Source organism: Onychostruthus taczanowskii, unplaced genomic scaffold (genome assembly GCF_017590055.1).
Source record: "Onychostruthus taczanowskii isolate IOZ18803 unplaced genomic scaffold, ASM1759005v1 scaffold25, whole genome shotgun sequence".
NCBI lineage: Eukaryota > Metazoa > Chordata > Aves > Passeriformes > Passeridae > Onychostruthus > Onychostruthus taczanowskii.
The window spans coordinates 6,883,663-6,892,068 of record NW_024499796.1 but is presented as its reverse complement, the minus strand read 5'-3'; positions in this window follow the sequence as shown (position 1 = coordinate 6,892,068).

Sequence of the window (8,406 nt, the reverse complement as noted above, 5' to 3'; positions counted from 1 at the left end):
CACATAACACATATACATTTTACAAGAAGTCTCATTTAGTTCATAAATAAAAAAAGACCTTAAGGAGCTCTTTCAGAAGGGCCCCAGCTGAAGAGAAAGGCTGTCTATCATCATGAATACAAGGTGGCTGTAACAGGAAATTTTCAATGTATATACAGACTCTGTAGTCCAAAATGTGTTCTCAGGCAGAAAACCCAAATCCCTGTAAAGGGCCACCTCTTGCTATAATGCAGGTCTTTTCTATAATAGAGTCAGCTCTGATGTAGGACTATTGCTGCACTGCAAGCTGCAGTAAATATTAATGTGTGAAGCTGGATGCCACCTCTGTTTCAGGATGGAGGCAAAAGCCAGCCTGATGGAGGATGAGTTGTGGTCCTGCCAGGGAGCTGGTGCATTTCCAGGGCTTTTAGTAAGGGATTTTTTTCCTTTGGCGTGTTTGGATCCTGTATTTCTCTAAAGAATCACCAACCCCTCCATTTTACTCTCCAAGAAAGGCATGAGGTCTCTCTGTGCTTAGGGCTGTGCCTTGGGGGAGTGATATTTGCACTTCATGCTGTGTTCACTGGAGAACTGCCCTGGTGCCAGTCCAGCATTCTGTAACGCAGCCCCCCAGGGTCAATCCCTGCCAGGTGATGAGTCTGATGTTAAAAACCCAACATCTACCACCTTGCAAAGAGATTCTATGTGTACATTGCACTTGTTTCTCACAATGCAACTACTCCACAAAGAAAATTAAGTGTGTATATAGCTGTGTGCCTGTGTCTATATCTTATAAACTAATCCTTTCCTTTTCTTGCCTGCATCATGACAGTGTTTAAATAACTTACCCAAGCAGGTGTCTATGAGTAGTATTACCAGACCAAACATCTGAATGTATACTTGTCCTTAAACATAATATTATTCTAAACATGGGATATAAATGTAAGTAAATATTATACTAAATATTAATGTTTACTATCCCATGCAACAATAGTTGATTAAATATTTACTAGCCCACTTACCTGTGCTCTTGAGGGCATAGCTGCCTAACTACTTATGCTACAGAGTGTTTTTGTGGTTGATTAAAATGCAGTTTTGTGTACATCTGCAATGTTTAGCAGGCCTGGTTAAACAGCCACTTACAGAAACAAGCAGTGAATGCTACCCCTTTAAAAAAAATTAAGTTTCTTATTATAGATTCTGCAACATTCATGAGGCTGTTATTAATGGCATGCTAGGTACCTGAGGAGCAGCAGGTTGGTTTTGAAGTGTTGGGATGCCCACGCAGTGTTACTCTGCAAACAAAAACCCCCCAGGCATGAGAAGCAGCCTCTGTTTGTAACGAGTGCTGATTATCAGCTTCAGCTTCACAACACAGGGATAAAATAGAACTATTTTCCTTTCACAGAAATGTATGTTTCTATCCAGGAATAATCCTGTTAGGTCAGGAGACAGGAAAGAATTGGAGGAGCATCCCAATATTTTCTTCAGCAGAAAATGGAACAGCTGGGCAAATGGGAGGGGGATCCCACACTCCCATATCACAGACTGAAGAGGGAAGGGATTATATACCCCCACTGCAGGAGGATTCAGGTAGCATTTAGTGTTTGTTCCATCCTTGTTAAACTTTCTGTTCTCCAGGCAAGCACTGCTGCTGCTGTTCACTCAATATATTCCAGCAGAAGCAATTTCCCTGCAATTAGTCAGCACTGCAACTCAGTTCCTGGGCAATCTCCAGTGGCAGCAAGCACAGCTCCTACTCCCCCTGCTCTCTCCCTAAGCAATTTCCACACCCTCGTGATGCACAACAGAAGATAACCAACCCTACTTTTTGAAAAGTCACTGTAAAAAACTCCTAACAGAAATAACTGCTTTGGTTCAAATTTAATGGTAAAAAATTACTTTAAAACCTTGTTTGTGAAACTCATTGAGAATTAAATTATCTACAGAATTTCAACAGGGATGAGGAAGAGGAGCAAGCTGTTTGATTTTATGGTAGTTTCTAAGCAAATAACCTTAAATGCTAGAGGCTGATGTGGTTGCAATGTCTTTTATTTGAAAGAAATTAGCTCTTCTGGGTCAAAGCTTAACCCCATGGCATGTTGTTATGTTGGAAAACATCTGGTCAACCACTCCACAACCATCAACCAGAAGGGCTGAGCAAGGTGAACTTTGTAATGGAGAAGAGACTGCAATGAACATGGGGGAAAAAAATCTCTAAAGAAAGCCATTAAGTGCTATTTCATCCTAACTAAGTTCATTGTGAAGGGTGGTTGGGAAAAAGGGTAATATGAGACCTTCTTATTGAAAAAAACTATTGATTGTTAGGAATCAATAGCATTAAAAAGCTGTGTCTTAAGCACCAAGCTTTGAAGGCCTCCACAAGCTTTTCCGTTCACTGTCTATTCTCCTGCCAAAACTTTGATAGATTCAGCCTGCAAACCAGCAAATGCAGTGATTTGATGGTGGCCAATATATATTAAAAAAAAATTAAGGTGTCAAGCATGAATTTTATTACATCTGCAATCAGATGTACCTCCTTCAGTCAGCTCATCTGCAATTAAGTCCAGCTGTTCTCAGTGGAAAGGACTCTTCCAAGGAAATTGCTGTAAAATTTAATGGGAGAATTTTTTCCTTGGTGCTTTGTTGTAAATATTGTTTTCCTAATAGGCTTGTAAAGGGCTTTGCTTTTTCATTCAATAGGCACAAGATCTGTAATTTTTCAGGCATTAGAAAATGAATAGATCAGTGATAGAGCTCATAAAACTTATACAAAGATTCTCATTGTATAGCAACAGAAAGAGCTTTAATAACCTGAAGAAGAAGAGGTTTTGGAATTTATTTCTTTTTTGCTCTGCATAGGTTTTGTCTACATATGAAGGGCTATTTTTTAACTGACACATCAGACAGTTTGATCAATATCCCTTATTGGGTTTCTTGTGCCTAGAATTGGGTATGACAGCCAGAGAGGGGCACCAGATTGCAGACTTCAGAGGATGATCCTTCATTTCAATATTGCAGTGTAACATCCCACAAGGACCAAAATATTGCACCACGAACCCACGACACTGCAGTGCTTCCGTTTGCTGTCCCAAAATCCTCTTCAGCCTTTAAGCAGATGACGAATATTCCAAACTTTTTTATCTCCTTTTACTGTGTCCAAAGAGCATCTCTTTCCTTTTTACCACTTAGGCAAAGCTTGGATGTGTTTTTCCTGTCTTCCAGCAATCTTTCAGCAATATTTTCAATCTGTGTGCTTCTGTCACTTCAGGAGAACAGTGCCTAAAATAAAACAGTGAGATTTGTAATTATTGGCATTATTTTAAGATGGAATGCTGAAGCATTAAATATAACAAAATGAAACTATTTTGAGGGGAAATGTTGAGACATGAATGATAGCAAATGGTGTTACTGTGGATTTATTTTCACCCAACCAAAATCAGACTCCTTCTTTAATGATGAAATATGACCTGGCTCTTGCAGAGAGAGTAATTTGTTAATTTGTTTAATGTTGTTCTCTGTGCAGGAAAGCCTTGCAAGAGAAAGAATTCAGAATGGATCTAAGGTACAGGTTATTTTGGGGGACAAAATGAAACCACTTGTTATTCTGTAAGACACTGATCATATTCCTTCTCTGGCAGCTGTGAATACTGAGGAGAAAACAACTCACTCTAGTCAAAAGCTGCATTATCACTGTTACAGTGGTTTGCAATGAAAGAGGTTAAATTATCTATCAACAAAACCTTGCTGCTGAGGCAGTGGAAGTCTTTTTTACTAGTACAGTTTATTTGAAGAGCAGGAATAAGCTATACAGTAGGAGAAATATCTTTTTGCTAGTATACCCATATAGCTACCTTGGCAAATGCTCATGGCTTAGAGTCCCATCTCCCATGTCTGCAAATAGCAAGAGTTAGCTGGCACAGTTTGGAACAGTTCTCCAAGATAGTGTAGCAGAGAAAGTTATGGAGGAAATAGCTGCTGAACATGTATGTTCCTGTGTGCAGGTTTCAGAACAGACTGATAAACCTGTTCAGAGATAATTAATCAAAAGGGTTTGGATCAGGCTATGACAAGGCAGCCAGAGCTGCAGAGGAATGAAAGATTAGGTCTCTGTAGAAGAATGTCTTTCACAGAAGTGGTTAGAAAAGGAACCTCAGAAGCTCATGATGAACAAGGAAGGAGAGAAGAGCTAGAACATTGTCAAGCTCATACATGAGGTGGACCTGTACATGTGTTTTATTTGTACAGTTCGCTTGGCTTTGGTTGAGTCATTGCCTCCAGAACAGGGTCGGTGATTTTCATCCTGATGTAGCTCCTGCAGTTGCAATAATTGGGGGTCTTGCTGTTGTCTGAATTAATCTGCTGGGTGTCCCCAGCCACAAGGACTAGAACAGATCTCCATGTTCAAGCCAGGGCTTGTGTCTCCATCTCCTAACCCATGTGAGAAATATCTAAAAAACAGACCCAGAGTCGTGGGAATTGTGGATTAATGGCATCAGCAGGATGAGAAAGCTGCAAATAGCACAGAGGCACCATTGTCTGTTCATTCACTCCAGTTCTTTGTGTGCCTCTTTTCCAGCTTACATTTAAAACTTACGCCTGATGTATAGGAACTTTAAAGGTATCTGGGTCACATTTCAGCCAATACCTGAAGGAAAGCAAGCCCAAAAGCACCTTTTAGCTCAAAACAGAGCAGCTGCTGTAGGAAGCTGGAGCTCTGGTTCTGCCTGCTCCCAACAGTAAGTGCCTTTATGGTTTGTGAGCGGTGATCCATCAGGAGGTGCATGACAGTTTCTGGAGAAAGCTTTCTTGGTCTGTGAAGGATTCAAAAATTATTCAGCCATCAAATTTACAGCCTCTGTATCAGCATTTACCGATGTATTTGGCTTAAGTGAAGAAGAGCATATATAGAAGTCTGGCTCTGTTTAAAATAGTAGATAGTCTGGGATCCAGTATTGAACTGTTTGAGAAGATGCAGGTTCTACCCTGCATCTAAATGTTTTGTTGTTTTTTCCCCCTTCAGCTTCACTCTGTACTCAGAAGATGGCCAGAATTAATCTGTGTCTTAAGTATAAAAACTGGTCATGGAACTTTTGAGGCTGTGTGCTCAAAGTGCTCCAAAGTCTCAGGATAATACTTTCCCTTCTCTTTGGGCTTCAAAAAGCAGAAAGACTCTTTCCATGATGTGATGGGCATCCTCATGAGAGCACAAGAGAGCATCTTCACCACGGGAGGTCATGGGAGATTTGCTTTAGGGACCTGACTGGCAGCTCCTACTTTTCACAAAACATCTGTCCCTCTGGTACCTGATGTTTTGATTTGCATCCAAATTGTCTTGAACCCAGCTCTGGAACACCTTGCAGACTGAGCTACACGGGGAAATAACATTTATGGGCTGTTCCCTTTGTCCATCAGGAAGTGCCATGTGTCTACACACAAGTTATTTTCTAGCAGCCTGTCTCACCACTTAGAGGGGAATAATTAGACAGCCTGAGAATGAAAATAAGATTGCCTGGCACCTCTCTTGTCCACTCCTTTTGCATTTCTTGCTGCAGTTCTGAAGCGCCACAGCCAAGTCCCTGTGCACAGCTCAGCCCCACACAGGATCAATAGCAGAAAAGATAAATCTGTTGCAATTGACTACAGGTTGTTCTGTCACTAAGTGACGATGAAAAATGATCACTACTTGAATACACTGCATTTTTATCTTTAAATCTTTCAATAGAAGCAGTGTCAATAACAGAGCACTAAATAATCTCCAGATAGAAGGAAAAACTTTCTTTTTTTCTTCTTTTTTTTTTTTTATAGGAGGGAAGACGGATGTCACTTTTTTGGAGGTCTTAAATACTGAAGTACGAAATTAGATCTGCAAATTCCAGGAAGTGATTGTCTGTTTAGACAAACTATGTCTCATTTTAGGAAAGACTGGCTGGATTCTGCTTGAAAACATTGCACAATTCCATATCATCAATGCACCAGGGTAAGTCTAAGTGGAATATGCAGAAATAAAATAAATAAAGATTTTTTTTTTCATGTTCCTTTGGGGATAATATATCTCTCTGAATTGGATACACCTGCCAGAGATGGCCTTTCTTAGCTTTAAAATATGTCTGACCTTTCCCTGAGCTAACTGGATGCAGTTTACCATATTGGCCCAAGCATAAAGCAAAGTCTTTTTCAGATAATAGCCTTTGGAAACAATCCAATCCGTTCTGCATCTGCTGCCCATGCCACACATCCCAACCCTGTGGACACTGTCAGCTGGCACAGGGGTGGCAACGGGCAGGCACCGACTGCTCACAGTCCTGCCTGTGGCTTTTGGGTTTGCTGCTCTTTGTGGGGCAAGACCCAAAAGGGCTGACCCTGCCTGGGGGTGCAAGCTCTGTGACCCCACTGTGAGGGCATCTGCCCCAGTTCTGTGCTGACAAAAAGAAGGCAGGTTTTTGTTTGAAGCCGGTTTGGTTCCACATCATCTGGCGCCTCCACTGTCTCCAAGTGTTGATGTGCCTTTCATTATGAGACAGCAAGGAACACTCTGCTGCCTTTGACATCAAACTGGTTAACTTTTATTTTCCATAACAGTGTCTGAGGGGTTAGGAGCTTTTTGGTAAATCCACTCCAGTGGCAATTTAGCAGTGTCAGTTGGGTTCTGGTAACACATTGAGTGCTGCAGTGACTTGGGGATGCTCTGAGCACTTTTTGGATATCTGTGTTCCACCCAAAACCCCCTCCAGAGGCAATGCTCTTGGTTGTAGTCTCTATGAACTGAGCTCTGTTTAGATGCCCTGCAAATTCCAGGGCAGGGTTGTGAAGCAGGCAGCAGTGCTGTAGAAGGACTTATTGATTGGAAGCTCCCTTTGTATGTTCTCCAAGTTTAGTTCAAGCTGCTTTCCTAAGTAAAGGTCAAGATGAAGTAATGAATTTCTGAAATGCTAAAGTTCTGAATATCCCAGAACTTTGCTTTATTCTGCCTGTTTTGTCTGTATATCTGTTAAGAAGTTTGGCTGTCTGTCCTCTTTGATGGGTTGATGAACAATAGTGAGTGTGGAACAGCTTGAAGAAAATACTGGTCTGTGCAGTTGCTAGAACTGCTTGACTCATCTGGAAAACAGCAGGTTTCCATGCCCTCATTCAGCCTCAAGCATACTTGACTATATTTATTTTTGTTGTTGGCTTCCTCTTTTGACAGGTAGAGAGGAAAAAGGGCCTGCAAGAAAAGCAGTAAAGAGCAAAAAACATGACCTTATTGTTTCAGGATGGTTGGTGCTTTAAGGGGAAATCAGCCAAGTTTCATCTGTTAAAAATCCTGCTGAGATTGATTGGTGTATGGAGAGGTGATTATAAAAGCCAGCAAGTAGCTTAATTAGGATGGAGAGTTATGAGAAGTAGCTTGGCTTTTGTGAGAAGTACTGGAGCAAATGACTCTTGGCAAGTGGCTGGTGGAACAAGGAAAGCTAAGCTCAGGACTTAGAGGATTGCTGCTTGGCATGCTGCATTTTTATTTAGAAGGAATAAAGCTGAGGATTGCCAAACACATGCTCGAATCTGGTTCATGTCAGGCCTTATTGTCCTGAGATTACATTTTGCACAAATAATATTTACTAGTCAGGGACTTGAGAACTCTCTGAACTTGTCTCAGGGATTTTTACTGCGTCAGGCTTTTTAACGAGCCAGGAAAAGCAGCCTCGGCTATTCCAGGGTGCAGGTGAGAGTTTGCTCCTGGCAAGAAGAAATGCCATGTACTGTAGCATGAACTTCATCATATTTACTCTCTTAACAGTGGCTACAGTGCCATCTAAAACTTCCCTGTGCCTGTGCAATGAAGAGCAGGAGCTCCTGGATGTCTCAAGCAGGTATTGAAGGACCATCACGCTCCGAGCTTCCCCTCGCCTGCTGCAAAATCCCTCCACAAGAACCTGGTAAGGAGGAGAATGGAGCATTATGTATTCAACAAATTCTGCTGACTGCTGCTAGGCAGTGAGGCTGGAATGATTGTGCCAAAACCTGATCTTTCATGATAATGGAAGCGGAATTTTCCCCTAAGCAAGCCAGTATCAGAGAGAAAACCCAGGGGACAAGAGAGAGCGTTTGAAAATACGGCCTAGGCATTAAAAAAACCTCAAAACAAATAGGCTTTAACTAGTTAAATTACAGAATACACAAATATTCCAGAATTATGTAAAAACCTGATCCTGCAGTCTTTGAGTGGGGAAAACAATGTTTAACTGACTCTAATACTGCAGAATCATCAGTATAGACAAGAAGAAACAACTGGGTCATTCTGTCTCAGCCACTTGCATATTGCAGAGCTACTTGTCTGTTCTTGCTATTATTTCATCCCTGCTAATGTCTTATTTAACCTGCTCAGGATAGTTGTGATTTTGCAAATATGCAGAATAGATTAAATTTTAACGACATCATTTAAAA